Raw genomic sequence first — 18,720 nt, 5'->3', positions numbered from 1 at the left:
CTAACTTCAGCTCCTTGACAAGTTTGCCTGGGGCTGGCTCTGGGGGAAAGATTTGGGTTGTCACTCCTGTGTGAATCTACTGAGACTCTGGGAAAAGGACAGATAACTATAAAAGCAAGCCAGGGAGGTCTGAGAAGGTGGAGACTGATTATGGAAAGCTTGGAGCAAGTTTTCTCCACATCGTAAATCGTCTTGATCTTGAGATCAAACAATACTTTCAGAAACTGCAAGAAATGAAGACTGAAGCAAAATGCCACTGTGAAATTTTTACACTAGTTAGTAATGATGGCATAAGACAAAAATGTCTGTGTTCTTACTTAAACCTTGAGAGGCTAATGACATTTTATTCTTCAATTTTTTAACAGAGATATTTTAACCATTTTTGTAAAAACTAATCATACACAGTTTTTGCCTAGTACTGCTCTGCCAAAAAAAAAGGCGGTGGGGGCGGTTATTACTTTGGGTGAAATTCTTCTTTAAAAAAATGTTACAAAAAATTCCTCAATATGGTTTCCTCTGATATTTTCTGCCAGGTAAAATCTATAATTGTAGAGATTTTTCTTTTAAAATACTGATTTCTTTTCTGATTATGAAAGTAACACATGCTCATTGTAGACAGTATAAAATGAGAGAATACACTATAAAGAAGAAAATAAGTATTTATTCCCACAAATGAGAGTTACCCACTGCTGATACTTTGGTGTTTTCCTGCCAGTCTTGTTACCTTTTTTTTATAACCTTAGCTTGAACTATTGTGTATAAAATTTTACATTCTGCTTTTTCTACTTATTTTCCCCTATGTCACTAAAAATCATTTTTACTTCATTTTTTAGTTGTTTTTATTTTTATTTATTGAAATTGGTCTACAATGTTGTGTTAATTTCAGGTGTACAGCAAAGTGATCCTATATACATAATATTATATACTTCTTTTTCAGATTCTTTCCTTTTCTAGGGTATTACAAAATATTAAGTATAGTTCCCTGTGTTATATAGTAGGTTCTTGTTGGTTATCTCTCTTATACAGAATAGTGTGTATATGTTAATCCCAAACTCCTAATTTACTTCATTTTTAATGACTGCTAGTTTTGCATCCTACCACTGTAACTTACCTCTCTTGCTGAGTGTTTGTAGATTCTGGTTTCTGCTATCGTAAATTATGCTAAAATGAAAATCTGTGTGCATAAATCTTTGAGTTGAAGACTATTTTGACTTCTATATTTAGAACTATTAGATCCATATATATAAATCTTTTTTAAGGCTCTTAAAATATATGATCAAATTGACTTTTAGGAGTAGTTACAGAAATTTTCAGTCTCATCAGCAACACCTGAGGAATGCTGCTTCCTGCAAATGTCCCTAGTAATGACTAGAATCATTGCCCAAAAAAATCTTTTCTAATGTGATAAGTTAAAAAAAAAAAAAGGTTTTGTTGTTCTATTTTCATTTATTTGGGACTACTGTCATTAAAGAGCTTTTTCAGATTTCCCCAGCCATTTCCTCTTCTGTGAATTGCCTATTAATGTCCTTTGCCCATTTTTCTATTGAGACCTTAATGCTTTTATAATCTATTTATATAAACCCTTTATATCAGTCCTTTATTGTAATTGTGGGGAACAGTTTCTCCCCCATTTTACTCTTTGCCTTTTAATTTTATGATTTTTGAGATATAAAAATTTAAATGTTTATTTAGATAAATGTATCATGCATTTCTTGATGATTATTTCCTTTGTTTTCTGTTGCTGTACAGAAAGTCAGGTCATCAGCTATTTTCTTTCTACTTTTATTTTTATATATTTTTTAAAATATTTAATACTTTACTGCTTCTGTAATTTATTGTGCTGGGAGATGAAAATATGATGTTTTCCCCCTAATACTAGGCAGCTTTTCCAGTACCATCAGTTCAACATCCATCCCTTTCCCTTTGATTCACTGTGAGTCTGTGTCAAAGACCTCTTTTGATTAATACAGATACAGAGATGCTAGTCACAATAGAGTAGTAAACTGCCAGGACTACAGGGACACCAACCAGGAACAGACACCAATTATCGTGAGCAGCAGGTTTGGCCAGTGAGTGTATCCCAGCAGAAGACTAGCCCTACCAATAAGACCTTCGAAACTCCTACATGAACAACAGCAAAAAGTTTCCTTTCAAAGAAAGGTCTTGTTGAATTGATCTTCTTTAACGTTTCTCTTTTTAACTTTTTTATTATGGAAAATTTCAAACACACACAAAAGTGAAAGGAGTAGTGTAATAAAATCCCCATGAGTCCCTCTGTTAGTTTCAAGAATTATCAACACATGGCCAATCCAGTCTCATGTATTATCATTCTCTTGCCCCCTGTCCATTTTTTTTTTAATACAGGAAGTCCTTGTTGGTAATTTATTGTAAATATAGTGGTGTGTACATGTCCACCCCAAGCTCCCGAAATATCCCTCCCGTCCTTGTTTAACAGGATTAAGACTGTTGTGTGACTTTCATTTGGAACGTTTGCAGTTTAAACTAACCTAACCCCACTGTGTTGATTCAATGCAGCCTCTACTATGGCAGACACTATTTTAGAATGTCTCTCTCTGGTATCTATTATTGTCAAAAAATGCCCTGAACTCACGGAAATTCATCAGCAGTAGTATCAAGTTCCTGGGTTTTTTTAATGACAGATCTTTCTCCCTCCATCAAAATAACTGTCAGTTTTTTGAGATATGGTCTTGGTCAGCTCACCCCCTTCTAATATGACACAAATCACATTTGCCAGCCATTCAGTTAGCTTATTTAAAAGGTTGACAAACTTGGGTCATTCCTTTGCCCATCTGTTCCCACAGTTCGCTCCTTAAAGAATTTGATATTTGCCACTTTTTGAAGTGGATTCACATTTCTTGTCTGGATTTTCTGTTTCATGATAACTCTAACTGAAGACTGTCCCAATTTTACATTCTACCTTTCCTTTTGCTTTAAAATAATTTAAATAGCTTCCAGAGAAACTGATGCAGAAATGTGATTTTTATCAAACTTTCTGTGCAGTTAGGGTTATTGAAATTAACCCTAACTGAAATTAAGAAAGGAAATTAAGAAAGGAAACCAGATTTTGTGATTTCCCCCAGCATACCATGTGCTTAGTCCCTCAGTCGTGTCCGACTGTTTGGGACCCCATGGACTGTAGCCGCCAGGCTCCTCTGTCCATGGGGATTCTCCAGGCAAGAATACTGGAGTGGGTTGCCATGCCCTCCTCCAAGGGATCTTCCCAACCCGGGGATCGAAACCAGGTCTTCTGCATTGCAGGCAGAGCCTTTACCGTCTGAGCCACTACCTACTAAAACCCATTACTGTGTAAGAATGAGACAGCAATAGGACAATTCCTGTTACAAAGGAAGACCTGTTGACTTACTCAAGACAAGGAGGTGAGGGAATCATGATCCAGCTAGGATCTGACATCTGGGATGAGGTGCTCCCTGGGGGAGGACCAAAGGTCTAACCAACTTAGGAGAGGCATCCAGAGCATCACAGGATAGAACAAGTCGGGGGGAATTCACAGGGCAGTTAGGACCACAGGGTTTGGCAAGTGAATGCCAACCATAAGGCTGCCAACAGGGCAAGACTCTCCCAGAAAGAAGGACAGGACTAGGATCAAGTACTCCTTATCATGGGGCATGGGAGAGAAACAGAGTCCCCAAAGTGTCTGAGAATAGACCCAAAATGCATTTTTAAAAAAGTGATACAGTAAACAAAGATTAACTAGATTACATCTTCTGCCACTAGATAAAATGGTGATTCAAGGTAAAAATTCTAGTTTAGTAGAGAAATAGATGGCAACCCACTCCAGCATTCTCGCCTGGAGAATCCCATGGACTGTAGCCTGCCAGGCTCCTCTGTCCATGGGGTCACAAGAGCCGGACACGACTGAGCGACTAAAGCACCACCACCAGAGAAATAGACGTTTGATACTTCTTGCCATCCTGGTTGTAACAGAGACACTAGGACAGGCCCTGGGCGTGGGCATTTTTGTGGAGTGTAAACCTTCTTGTGTTCCATAGAGTGTCTCCAGGACTGGACTCCTGCCATGCCCTGAGCAGGGAACCTGCTCTTGCCAGAGACTGAGCCCTTTCCCAATGCTTATTCCAAAAATAGCATGTCAGCTACAGTCACGGAGCAGTCACTTGCCTCTTTCTAATCATCCCTTTGAAAGTCTGAATGCCCCCTTCCCCAGACTGGATTCCTTTGGAGTTAAACGTTGGCCTTGATTCAACATGAGTGTACCATTCTTCCTTCAACACCGTGGTTCAGACTTCTGGCTACTTTCACTCTCAAAAGAGAAAGCTGCCAGGAAGGGGGTTAGAACCCTAATATTAAAAAAAGAAGAATGTTTTCAGGCATCCCCAGCAACGGTGGATTTGTGTTGATATACAATATAACCAGCCCCTGGTGCCTTTCTGGATGACTGGGCCCAGTAGTTTGCACCAGCTTCCGACCCCTTTTAACAACCTCATGCCAGTTGTGCAAACACACCGTATCATCTCTACAGAATACAGTGTGACATCTGTAGTCCCACAGACGTAGACGGAGGAAGGACTGTTATTTTTCTCTGTTCCACACAATGTAATATTGCATTTTATCCTTAAGCAGCTTTAGCATCTTGTTGACTTTGAGCTTGTGGTTCACTATGAACCCTAGGTCTTTCTCACAAGGATAATTGTAAAGTTTTATTTCCTGGACCTCGTACTTCTGTAAACTTTTCAATATTTACTCAATTATTTCAAAAACTATTATTTTGTTTCTGATTATAAGGCAATATATGCTTACTGTAGAAAAACTAGCAACAGAAAAACATAAAGAGACAAAAATAAGTCATTATCCATCTGCCCAGAGATACCTTGTTCACATTTTGATATACTGTATTTCCTTTCAGCATCTTCACTTGCATACGTCTTTTTAACATTTGCAAATATACTGCATATATTACTGGGTAGTCTACTTTTTTACATAACAATATATCACATTAGTACATATTCTCCTAAAGAATTACTGTATTTGTTTAGAATTTTAGGCCAAAAATTCCCTTTCTAGGAAATTACCTAGTAAATAACTATTGTATAGCAAAGATTTAGCAACAAAGAAATTTACTGCAGTGTCATTTATAATAAGGAAAAATTGGAATAACACAAAAATATTAAAAATACTGAGTAAATATTCATCTATACCACAGAGCTATTATTTTTTTATTTTTTTTGTAATTTCACTGAGATTTTAATCATTTAGAACAGAATGTATATATATATATTTTTTCATCCCTATTTTCAGGATGGGGAACACATGTAAACCCATGGCTGATTCATGTCAATGTATGGCAAAAACCACTACAATATTGTAAAGTAATTAGCCCTCAACTAAAATAAATAAATTAGATTAAAAAAAAAAGAGCTATTATTTTTAAAAGGATATTCTATAAAATGGAAAAGTTTTCTTAAGGATTCCTAAGAAAAAGCAAACTATATGGCTATATGTATGGCATGATTTAATTTTTAAACAATATGAAATTCTATTTAAAAAGATTAGATAACACAACAGATAGTACAACAGAAGTTATAATGGTTGTATCTGGCTGATGGAATTATGGGTGATTTTAGTTTTGTTTAATTTTGAGGCTATTTTTCAAATGTCAAATGATGTGTATGTATCATAATATTAAAAATAAATTTGTATTCACTATTTTAACATAATATTTCACCTGTAAGGTATCATAATTTATTTAATTCCCTCAAGCTTGTTCATATAGGAAGTTTATAATTGAATAATGCCTTATTGAATTATAAATACCATCTTCACCTCTGGAGATGAAGGAGGGCAAAGGCATGAGGAGAAGGATGCACAGCGAGTTTCATCTTTTTTTTTTTTAAGTTTTTATTTTGCATTGGAGTACAGTCAATTCTAAATGAAATCAACCCTGAATAGTCACTGGAAGGGCTGATGCCGAAGCTGAAAAACTTTGGCCACCTGATGCAAAGAGCCGACTCCTAGGAAAAGACCCTGCTTCTGGGAAAGACTGAGGGCAGGAGGAGAAGAGGGCGATAAAGGGTGAGATGGTTGGATGGCATCACCGACTCAGTGGACATGACTTTGAGCCAACTCTGGGAGATAGTGAAGCCTGGGGTGCTGAGGTCCGTGGGGTTGCAAAGAGTCAGACACAACTCAGCCAGTGAACAAAAGCAATAACCAGTTAACAATGTTGTGATAGTTTCAAGTGAACAGCAAAGGGACTCAGCCAAGTAACCCTATTGGTAGTGATTTATTTCTTCATCAGCAGATAAAGAATGGATGTTGGGTGCATGGGTGTTCACTGCCTTAATCTTTACGCTTCCTGTATCTTTTAAATGCTTCATAATAAACTTAAAAAATAATACTACAGTAAGCAAGTCATACATTCATATATATTTGATTCTTTCTTTGGAATGATTTGCTAAAAATAGAACTCCTAGGTATAAATGAGAAAACATATTTAAATTTTTTGATATGTACCTCTTTACTGTCCTCCAGGAAGTCTGAAACATTTTCCCACTAAAAGCATACAAGAAATTGTTTCACCTTGCCCTTGCCAACAATGCCATCAGCATTTTTAAAATCTTTGCAAAATTAGGTAAAAACAGGTTGTATCTCCCTATTGTATTAGCTTGAATTCTTTTGATTTGCAGGGAGAAAAACATTTTCACCTTTATTGATCATTTGTCTTTCTTTTTCCTATATTGTCTTGCCCATTTTTCTTTTGGCTAGGCATCTAATTATTAATCTTTATATAGTAAGAATATTTTTCCCAGCTGGTAATCGGCTTTTTCGGAGAAGGCAATGGCACCCCACTCCAGTACTCTTGCCTGGAGAATCCCAGGGACGGCGGAGCCTGGTGGGCTGCCATCTATGGGGTCGCACAGAGTCGGACACGACTGAAGCGACTTAGCAGCAGCAGCAGCAATCTGCTTTTTATTTGTGCTTACGGTATTTTATGTTTGGAATTTTTACTTTTTATATAATATAAATTATATCAAATTTTCTTTTGTGATTTTTTTTCCTTTACCTTAATATTTAGAATGGCTCTATCTTCTATGAAGTCAAATACACCCTTATCTACAATTTTTTCTAGTTTATTTTCTCTTATGTTTTACTCTCTTATTTAACTCTCTGTGCTATCCATGAGTGCGGTACGAAGCTCTAACTAAAGTTTTACCAAAATCACTGGATCAAAATATTCCAGTCCCCCATCCTGTTTTTAAAATAACGTGTGTTTTCCTCATTGGTGTGAAATGCCCTTTTATCAGTTACTAACCACTAGAGACTATTTCTTGGCTTTTCGTTCCATACACTTATCTGTCTCTCTCTGAAGACCTCACGCTGCTACTTTATTTATTCTACCTTTATAATGTATTTTGATATCTTGTAGGCCAAGTCCCCTTCATAATCCTCCTTTTTCCAATTTTCCTTGGTTAAATTTCAGATTTCAAATCTGTCACGTGAAATTTCAAATCATTTTGTAAATTTCCAAAATAGTCTATTGACTTTTGTTTGGAGGGCATTAATTACATATATGGGCTTCTCAGGTTGAGCAGTGGTAAATGCAGGAGACACAGAGATGCAGGGTCAATCCTTGGGCCAGGAAGATCCCTTAGGGAAAAAAATAGCAACCAACTGCCATATTCTTGCCTGGAAAATTCCATGGACAGAGGAGCCTGGTGGGCTACAGGTGGTGGCAGTCAGACACGACTGAGCACGCTGGCATGAAACTGTCTATATAAACCTGGAAATAATGGGAATCTATATAATATTTATCCTTCCAGTTTAGAAATATAACTCTCCACTTACTCCAATTTCATGAAATGCTTTTCAGTTGTTTTATAGTTTTTTTTCCTATATGTCCTATAAGTTTATAATAAAATCTACTTCTAGATATATGAAACTTTGACATATTATAAAACTGGCGTTTCTATAAGTATCAGAAAAATGCCTAAACACTGAGGTAGGGAAAAACATGTATTCATCTCATATCACTCATGAATGCAGAACTCAAATGGCTTTAGCATTAAACGAAAAAAAAATAATAAAATAAAATGAAGAAGAAGGAAAGGATACTACAAGAAAATATATGAACAGGTATTTTAATCTGATTGTAGGGAAGACTTTTTATAACATGACACAAAGATTACAAATCACAGAGTAGAAAAACTGGAATAAATTTTAAACCTACAAATTTTTAAAACTAAGAGAAAACACACTAAAAACAATAGTAACAGGAAAATAGCAAACTGAGACAATTATCTTTAATGTGGAAAGTATTTCTGCAATCAGCAAGATAGGACAAAACAGGACAAGAAAATGCAACAAGGGAAAAAAATAACCAAAAGGCATTTGAAAGATAATTTTACTTATAAAGAAATACTATTAAAACTACAATTAAAAACTACTTTTCTTCTATCATCTCATTATTAAAGGCTTTTGTTTTTTAAATCATAATCACCAGTATCGGGCAAACTTATGAAAACCAGGCCCTTCCACACACTGCCAGGAGTAGTGAATTGACACTGCCTTCTGGTTGGACAAAGGGTCAGATTCTACAAAGTGGAATACAGCGTGTGACCGAATGTTGATCTACCAATCCCGTTTTTAAGAATTATAAGTAGGAATTGTCCTCAGAGATGTACAAAGAGGTTTACTGCACTATTGTCTGTAAACTTACTGCAGCACTGCTTTTCATTTTGAAGAATGAAAACCAAGAAAAAAAAAAAGAAGCCTGAGTCAACAGAGAAGACAAACTGGACTACAATATTAAACCACCTTTGCATTTTCAGTAATTCCTATGCTGGTAAATACTCCTTTACTATACTACTGGATTAAATTTGTTGGTATTTTATTTAGTAAACTTTTTCACCTGTACTTAAAACTGAGATTGGTTATCATTTTTAGACTCATTTTAACAGAAAATCAAGATAACATTCATTTTGGTGATTTCACTTTGTTAGTTTTTGTCCTATTTCAGCCTGTTAAGATGGCAAAGTTTATGGTTTGGTTGGTTAGGTGGGTGGGTGGGTGGGTGGGAGATTGCTTGGTTGGTTTGGGAGGTAAGACAGCACTGTGCTTAGCCCCTCCAAAAAATTAATATTCCCCAGCTTCTCTTTCAGCGAAGTGACTAAGTTCAAGCCCATGAGTTAAAAGTGAAAGTATGTAGAAGCTTCTAGGATGACTTTTTAAAGGAAACTAAAGCAGCTGGGAGGTACACTCATCTTCCCTTTATTCGTCTTTCTTCCTCTTGCTTGAAACATGAATGTGTGGTTGAAGCTCCAGCTGTCATCTCGGACCATGAAGCCACCTTGAGAATGGAAAGCAAAACGGTCCGTGAGTGCACGTCGAGTCTCTTCAGTCGTGTCCGACCCTGTGTAACCGACCCTACGGACACAGAAAAATAGAAGGGGGCCCAAGTCTTTGATGACTGTGGAGACACACGTCTTAGCACTTCTTTCACAGGTGCAATGCTTCGGAACTTTTGTTTGGCTTTCTATAATGTTAACTCTCTCTCACAGTTTTATGTCATCTGGAAATTTGATAGGCATATCTTCTGTGGCCCAATTTAATTTTTATTTCTCCAGGTTAATCCATTATATAATACCCTTTGGATATAATTATTTAACTATTAATTCCACTGGCTGTATCATCACCCATCCAATATTTCTATATATTTTCCACCGAGGTGGAAAGATAGTCGGCCAACTGTCTTCCTAAAAAGGTAAAGGTAGTTTCTTCTTGTTGTTGTTTAGTCACTAAGTCAAATCTGACTCTTGACAACCCCATGGACTGTAGCCCACCAGGCTCCTCTCTCCATGGGATTCCCCAGGCAAGAATACTGGAGTGGGTTGCCATTTCCTTCTCCAGGGGATCTTCCAGACCCTGGGAGTGAACCCGAGTCTCCTGCTTGGCAGGTGGATTTTTTTACCATTGAATCTCCTGGGCAGCCCATTAGCTAAATTCTCCCCGTCTACCCACAGTATAATAAGGAATTTGTCTGGTAATCGTCCTCGGTGCCTGGCAGAGAGCTTCAAAAGCCCTTGGAATTTCCTGAGCAACAGGAGTGTCCATGTTATGCTAATGAGGCAAACTCAGCAACCATCCAGATAGCTTCAGGATGAGGGCTGGTCACCAGAAAGACTGACCACACGACTGGCCTTTTTCGTGCTTTCGGGTTTAAGAGGGAGACTCTTCTAACACATGTTATCCTCACTTAATTTAAGAAGATGGTATTATGTTAAAAAGACTAGGGATGATTTTATGGGCAGCAGAGTATGTTGTTACGTCATACACAAATATTTTTAGGAAGGACCAAGATACCACTTAAAGTACAGCCTGCGGAGGAAAGGGTGGAGCACCCCACCCTCGCCCAAGGGTTCCTGGCTGCTGTGTGAGGCCAAGAGCTATTTGAGAGCTCGGTGATGGTGTTGTCCTTTTGTTTCACCAGTCCCACCAAGGACTTCTGTCAGACTGCCAAGGAATAAGGACGGCAACCACAAATCTAAACGAGCTTTCTAGAAAGCTGGTGTTGGCGGAGGAGGTAACTGTTAGCTCTCAGTGGAAGCACTGAGATGGCCACAGGAAAGAGCAGAGAACATCCCAGAGGTTAAGACCTGGTAGCTGACCCACCTGAGAAGGCAATGGCACCCCACTCCAGTACTCTTGCCTGGAAAATCCCATGGACGGAGGAGCCTGGTAGGCTACAGTCCATGGGGTCGCTAAGAGTCAGACACGACTGAGCGACTTCACTTTCACTTTTCCCTTTCATGCACTGGAGAAGGAAATGGCAACCCACTCCAGTGTTCTTGCCTGGAGAATCCCAGGGATGGCGGAGCCTGGTGGGCTGCCATCTATGGGGTCGCACAGAGTCGGACACGACTGAAGCGACTTAGCAGCAGTAGCGGTAGCAGCTGACCCATGTCCCCTGAGCACGACCATCAGGTCCGTCCACTGCTGAGCCGTCTACTGAAGACAGAGCACCACCAGGCCAGTCCCCGGAGCCACAGAAAAGGAAAAAGCAAGTCCACATGGAAGCCGGTGTGGCTCAAATGGTGAAGAACCTGCCTGCAATGCAGGAAGCCTGGATTTGATCACTGGGTCAGGAGGATCCCCTGGAGAAGGGCATGGCAACCCACTCCAGTCTTCTTGCCTGCAGAATCCCATGGACAGAAGAGCCTGGGAGGCTACAGTCTGTGGGGTTGCAAAGAGTCAGACACAACTGAGCAACTAACACTTTCACTTTCAGAGTTGTATTTGTAAGCACAGTGAACTCTCCTAAGAGGAGGGAGTTTGATATCTTTGAAGGATCTCCAGAATTCCTCCAGTCACACAGAAGGACAAGCTGGGGAAACAGTGAGACCCAGGGAAACAGGTTGCAGTTGTTAAGAGTATCTAAAACAGCTGGGCTTCCCTCCATCTGAGCTACTGTACAAAAGAATCCAGTCAATTCCATCTCAATCAGTCAATGGAGCCTATAGCAGCTCAAAGGAAATATTCTTTTTTTTTTTTAACATATAAAGGACCACAATTATCCAAAGGATTCACACACATACCAATAATTGATTAACTAGATGATCTTTCCTTTTTTTTTCCTTTGCAAGGTCTGAAATTTTCGCACAAGATTGCAAGTTATTAAGTCAAACCTCTGTTGACATCCAGGAATTAATTGCAGGGCCCCCAAGTAAAACATACTACCTAACGATGTGAACTTGAAGTCAAGCTGCAGTTTAACCTACAGACAGGAAATGGTTAGAAATCAAAGCATTGATTGCTGGCAGTTATTAAGTCATCTCTCTCTCCTGAGAATTTCCTTAAACTATATCCTCCTAGCCCTGTCTAGGTGGTATTAGAATTATAATTCATTTTTTATAAATTAGAGGATAATTGCTTTACAATATTGTGTTGGTTTCTGCTATGAAAGTGAAAGTGAAAGTTGCTCAGTCGTGTCCGACTCTTTGCGACCCCATGGACTATAAAATTCATGGAATTCTCCAGGCCAGAATAGTGGAGTGGGTAGCTGTTCCCTTCTTCAAGGAATCTTCCCAACCCAGGGATCGAACCCAGGTCTCCAGCATTACATCAACATGAATCAGCCACAGATATACATATGTCCCCTTCCTTTTGAACCTCCCTCCCACCTCCAACTCCATCCCACCCTTCATTCTCATCTCCTCGCTCATGCCTTATTAAGGGAGCACATTAAGGGCAGATTCTTGAACTGAATGTCCTTATATCCCCTTTCAGTTGAGGAGTCCAAATTGTTTACAACCAACAGAATATAGCATATTTTGGTTCACTGGCCATATATCAGTGTTGGCTATGTTTATACGAGATCAACACATCTCTCAACACAGTCAGCAAAAAAATTAGTCAAATCATTTTATATGGACCACATATCCAACTCAAATGATGTCATTTCTTTCACTTATCAACTATTTCTATTGTGACTAGGCTTTTATTAAGTTGAATTTTTAAAAATGCACATCAGACTTTTTCAGTGATAGTAAATCAGTTTGAGAGCTTTTATTGATAGTGAACACTATTCTGTGGTTTTATTGATAGCGGTCATTATTCTATTTTTATAGAAGCTGAAAGATCGCTGCAGGACAGTGGCTTTATTGGGCTATTCACAAAATAACTTTAACTTTATTTCTATATCATCTATCCAGTTAGACTTAGCCATTCAAGGTCTCCCAAGCTACTTTTGTGTTTTTTTGTTTATTTTTTTTTAATGTGGACCATTTTTAAAGTCTTTATTGAATTTGTTACTAGACTGGTTCTGTTTTATGTTTTGGTTTTTTTGGGCCACGAGGCATGTGGGATCTTAACTCCCAAACCAGGGATCAAACCTACACCCCTGCACTGGAAGACAAAGCCTTAACCGCTGGACCACCAGGGAAGTCCCTCCCAAGCTCTTTTTGACCTGGGCATTGTGGTCACCAGGATTTCACAGCTTGGTATATCTTCTCACCCTCCAAGACCTATTTCAAGTTCCACCTACATGAAACCCCTCTCCCCCTACTCCAGGCTACACTAAGTTGTCCCCTCCCTGAGCTCTTGATCAGCTCTCTAACTGTTCCATGCTATGGTTGATGCTGGAGTAGGAAATGGCAGCCCACTCCAGTATTCTTGCCTGGAAAATCCCACGGACAGAGGAGTCTGATGGGCGACAGTCCATATGGTCGCCAAGAGTCGGACACGACTGAGCGTGAGCGTAGTTGATGCTGTCTCCCCAAACGGATCATAAAACTTTCTGGTACCTATCTGCTACACATCCTAACAAAACACTGGACTTCCTTTGGTAATGGTGGTGGTTTAGTCGCTAAGTCGTGTCCAACTCTTGCAACCCCATGGACTTGTAGCCAGACGGGCTTCTCTGTCCGTGGGATTTTCCAGGCAAGAATACCGGAGTGGGTTGCCAGACTGCCTTTAGTGCCCCCAAAATATCTGTCCATTGACTGGTTAGTCCACAAGCCACCAGTACACAGTGGACGCAGGAGAAGACTGAAAAGCAGCAGGCAGACCTCAGAGACGGTCAAATGCAAATTCAATCTAAACCTTTATGTTTCTTTAAAACTGAGCACCCCAGGGGTTCTTCCTTGGTGGTCCAGTGGTTAAGAGAGGGACTCTGGTTCAATCCCTGATTGGGAAACTAAAGATCCCGTATGCCATGGAGCAACTAAGCCTGCACACCACGACGGAGCCTGTGCGCCATAACTAGGCCGTCCACGAGCCGCAGTGAAGATCGCGTGTGCCAACACCAAGACCCAATGCAGCCAAATAAATAATTTTTTTTTTTAAATGAGCACGCCAGTGTCTGGCCCTGGAGCTAGGAGATGGTTCTACCGAGGCTCAGAATTCAGGATGCGAGTGTGTTTTTGGCTTTCCTGGGATCTAACTGGGAAGATGGATGACAGTGTGCCCTTAATACACTCCACAGCCTATTGATTTTATATGTCATCAATGTATATTGTATGTCTACACCATTACCGGGAGAAGCAGGAGGTGTGTGTAGTTATACCACTGCTGCAGCCCGTCATCCCATGCTGTGCCCTATGGGAAGCCACTGATTCCTACACTTGGAGCTGGGACAATGCAACTTAATCAGATGACAGGAAACAGGCAGCAATTACAGTGTGCAGCTACATCTGCTGGGTTCCACTTCACTGAAGGAAGAGTTATCTCAATTTTAATGTACATCCCTTTTTCATGTTTCATTTAACCTCTGCTGTATTATTAAACACATCAAAATATAATGACACTCGTTAAAGAAGAAAAAGAGGACGGTTGGGATATTTGGGCCTGGATCTCCTATATTTGTAACTTAATTGTATCATTTTTGCTTCTCTTCGGCATCTCCCCCTGGTGAATAACTAATTCAGGATATAGGTATTTAAATAGCGAGCTGGGAACTGGCTGTTTAAACACCTACATCAACACGGAGTTGAGCTACAATGAAATGTCCCTCAATCATTTGTCTGTTTTTACTACTCAGTGTTTCTCTTTTCAAAAACATTCTTTCACAATGTGTCAAAATAGCTAGTTTATCCATTACTGCGGCACACATAAACTGCTTTTAAAGCAGTGCCATGAAATTCCCCAGGAATGTATTTGGAATATGACTCACGAGACCTTTAGAACTTAAACTAGCACGTTGGGCATGAGCTGGCCCACCCTAAAAACAGCCTGAGCCCCATCAACCGGCCAAGCTTGCTGACCTGAGATGTAGGACCCATTAAACCGTTCATTTCTGCAAGACAAATGTGATAACACAACAGGCTGAGCTTCTCATCTCCAAGGCTGTTGTTTTCTCCTTTCCACTTTGATTCTTTGATCCCCTATCTTTCTTTCAGCTCCAATTTTATAACTGCATCTGAAGTACTGAATGTTTAGTAAATCTTCCTGAGAATTAAGTGTCCATCAAAGACTAAGTGTGACCTCCCGATGCAGACGTTTCCCTTGCAACAAGTTTCCAGAGAAGTAACAGAGACAAGATATTGGACTTTCACTTAAGCTCTTAAAATATTATTTGACCAGGAAGAAATTGCAGATGTTTGAGGGTGGAGGTTGTTGGGGAAATGGAGAAAAATGGCAACACTTAATGATATGCTTCTATATAAACAGAAGTTAAGCCAAACCTCTAGTGCCTTTTTTTTAATTCTTAGTTCTTTTTTCTTTAAAGAATGAAACTGAACGTGTTAGTTGCTCAGAGGTGTCCAGCTCTTTGCGACCCCACGAACTGTAGCTGGCCAGGCTCCTCTTGTCCGTGGAATTCTCCAGATAAGAATACTGGAGTGGGTTGGCATTCCCTTTTCCAGGGGATCTTCCCAACCCAGGGGTCGAACTCAGGTATCCCTGTTTGCAGGCAGATTCTTTACCATGTGAGCCATAAAGAATAATCTGGTGGAAACGTTACAGGCATATCCATTATCAATAACAAACAGGCTGCTGTGAACTAAGATGACCCGTGACACAAAGTGATACAAGAAACAGTCTGCTTTCAATGATCTAACAATGTGACTGTAGAATTAAAAATAAATACAGAAAAAGATAAGCCAGAGCTCCAACAGGTTCCTATCAGTGTAGTTAGTGGAACTAACTACAGGGCAACACTCTTAAGGCTTAGGTCCACAGCTGTATGAGAACCAGAGAGAGCTGTGGCCGCTGAGATCTGCTTTGAGATGAAAGTAACATGCTGTCCAACCAGGCACACCTAAATAGGTCTCCTGAACTTGTGTCACCAACGTGCATGCCCCTGTGCTCAGCTGCTGCAGTTGTGCCCAACTCTTTCCAATGCCATGGACTGTAGCCCACCAGGCGACACCGTCCATGGGATTTCCCAGGCAAGAATACTGGAGTGGGTTGCCGTGCCCTCCTCCAGGGGATCTTCCTGACTCACGGATCGAACCTGAGTCTCTTACGTCTCCTGCCTTGGCAGGTGGGTTCTTTACCACTAGCGCCACCTGGAAAGTTCCTATAACCAGCACCCATTCTAATCATTGTTCATTTTCCTGCCACATGCTTGCGAATAAGTTAACTAATAATCCTGGATAAAAGAGTTTAATAAAAGCAACACTATTTAACTCCTGCTTTACTTCTGTGCTCATTACAGGACCATCATCATCATTAAAAAGACAGAATTAATCTCATCAAGAGAGAAGAGCACCCAAGCTTGGAGCCATGATTACAAGCAGCCATGCTGACTGTACTCAGATCTCCAGACCCAGGTGAATTCTCTCCCGGATGCCCGCAGTACTTGCAAGTGTTATTACAAAGCCAAGGTCAAAAGGCTTTGAAAAAGAGCCAAGAGGAGGAGGAGAGAAACCAAATCAATACAAGAAAATACGGTCCTGTTTTTCAAGGAAAAAAGGGGGTCACAGGAGAGGGAGAATAAAAAGGCAAATGTCAAGAACTGTTAGACCCTGAGCTTAATGTTCACTATCATTAATACTTTCTAACAGGCTTGCCTGGTGGCTCAGTGGTAAAGAATCCGCCTGCCAATGCAAGGGATGTGTGTTCCATCCCTGGGTCGGGAAGATCCGCTGGAGAAGGAAATGGCAACCCTACACTCCAGTATTCTTGCCTGGGAAAGAAATCCCATGGACAGAGGAGGCTGGCAGGCTACAGACCATGGGGCTGCAAAAGAGTCAGACACCACTTAGCAACTTAACAACAGCCATGAATTTATTAATAGTTGACTTGAAGAGAATAATTTTAAAGAGCAGTAATTACTGGAGACTAAGCTGGGTTCACCAAGAACACATAAATCCAAAGATGAGATGCTAACTTCACACCTGTTAGAATGGCCAAAATATGGACCACTAAAAATAGCAAATTCTGGCAAAGGTACAGACTGACAGGAACTCTCACAGTTGAGTGGGAGTGAAAAATGGTACAGCCAACCTGGAAAACAGTCTGGCAGTTTCTCACAAAACTACACATACTCTTCCTTTACGATCTAGTAACTGCTCCTTGGTATTGAGCCACAGAAGCTGACAACTTATGTCCACATAAAAACCTGCCCATGGATGTTGACAGCAGCTTTAGTCATCATTGCCAAAACCAGGAAGCCACCAAGATCTCCCAGAGTAGGTGAATGGGTAAGTAATCCCTGGAACATCTGGACAGAGGAATATTATTCAGTACTAAAAAGAAATGAGCTAACAAGCCATGAAAAAACACAGAGGAACTTTAAGTGTGAAAGAAGCCTATCTGAAATGCTACACATGGTTTGATTCTAATGCCATGGCATTCTGGAAAAGGCAAGACTATGGAGACGATAAAAAGATGAGTGGTTGCTGGGATGGAGGAAGGGGAGAGAGATAAATAAGCAGAAGTGAAGTGAAAGTTGCTCAGTCGTGTCTGACTCTTTGCAACCCCATGGACTATACAGTCCACGGAATTCTCCAAACCAGAATACTGGAGGGGTAGCCTTTCCCTTCTCCAGGAGATCTTCCCAACCCAGGGATCGAACCCAGGTCTCCCACATTGCAGGTGGATTCTTTACCAGCTGAGCCACCAGGGAAGCCCAAGAATACTGGAGTGAGCAGCCTATCCCTTCTCCAGGGGATCTTCCCAACCCAGGGATTGAACCCAGGTCTCCTGCTTTGCAGGCGGATTCTTTACCAGCTGAGCTATTAGGGAAGCCCAAAATAAAATAGAACACAGATGATTTTTTCAGACAGTGAAACCACCCTGTATGATATGGTAAAGGTGGAGCCATGTCATTACACCTTTTTCCAAACCCATAGGATATCCAGCAAGAGTGGATTCTCATGTAAACCATGGACTTGGGGTGATTCTGATGTGACAATGTGGGTTCACTATCACAGATGTACCACTCTAGTAGGGGTGTGGATAATGGGGGAGTCTGTGCATGTAGGTAGGGGGGCAGGGGAAAAGTTCCCATAACTCTCTGTACTTCCCTCTCAATTTTGCTGTGAACCTAAAACTGCTCTAAAAAAGAAAAGAAAGTGAAAGAAGGAAGGAGTGTATAATGAAGGTAGGGAAAGAGGAGAGGAAAAAAGTTAAAGAAGAGAGAAAGAAAGAAGGGCAAGAAGAGGGAGTCTTCCCTCAGCCTTTCTTTGCTCTCTGATCTTTTTGTTTTTTCCTGCTTAATTCTTACCTTTAACTTGTAGATTTTCTATGCCGTGTACCTTAGGTCTCTCTCCTCTGTAAGCTCCCCCTCCCTATTTATCCGAATGCACTCTAACAACCAACGCCCTCCTGCTGTGATGTTCCAGGTTCATGCATTTCTCTTCTCTTAGCTGCACTCCATAAACGCACCCCCGTGTTTATGTAACAGACAAGACTCGGCATCTGTGTTCCCCATACCTCGATCATCCATGGTTGGCAGAAACCTGGCTTGAGAACCAGTGTTTTCCTGCGACAACATCCACTCTCTCTGCCTCGTGTTGTTTCTCTTCCACACTCTCTCTACTCTGTGATTTCTGCCACATCTCTTATGTTTCGGTTTTCTTTTTAAGAAACAATAATTTTTCCTGCCCTCCTTTATCCCTGACCCTGCCAAAGTAATCTAAAAAATGTTATTTCCTGGCACATGTTACTTCTTTTTTTTTTTCATGGTATAAAGAGGTTTATTTTTAAATAATTCACAGAGAAAACAATGTCCAGTTAAAATTCAGCTTAAATTTTTTCAGAGGGTAATGCATTCATATTGTTCAA

At 40.3% G+C, this 18,720-nt stretch overlaps 1 protein-coding gene across 6 annotated transcripts in view; it reads right to left on the bottom strand.

Moving 5' to 3' along the window:
* Nucleotides 1-18,720, bottom strand: part of LOC145534726 (uncharacterized) — a 432,243-nt gene that overhangs the window by 392,012 nt on the left and 21,511 nt on the right. The window contains exon 1 of one of the 6 annotated variants that reach the window (XR_014074909.1): nt 18,161-18,492. The exons of 1 other annotated variant lie outside the window; for it this stretch is intronic. The gene's annotated coding sequence lies outside the window, so the exon portion shown is untranslated. Of the gene's footprint in view, nt 1-18,160; nt 18,493-18,720 lie in introns of those variants that run through there. 4 more of the 6 variants (XR_014074921.1, XR_014074918.1, XR_014074906.1 and 1 more) reach the window with 4 other exon arrangements.

Source organism: Giraffa tippelskirchi, chromosome 14 (assembly GCF_054371585.1).
Source record: "Giraffa tippelskirchi isolate mGirTip1 chromosome 14, T2T-mGirTip1v1.2.pri, whole genome shotgun sequence".
NCBI classification, from domain to species: Eukaryota; Metazoa; Chordata; class Mammalia; order Artiodactyla; family Giraffidae; genus Giraffa; species Giraffa tippelskirchi.
Note: the sequence above shows the minus strand (reverse complement) of the source record. Positions and strands in the feature narration are given on the sequence as shown.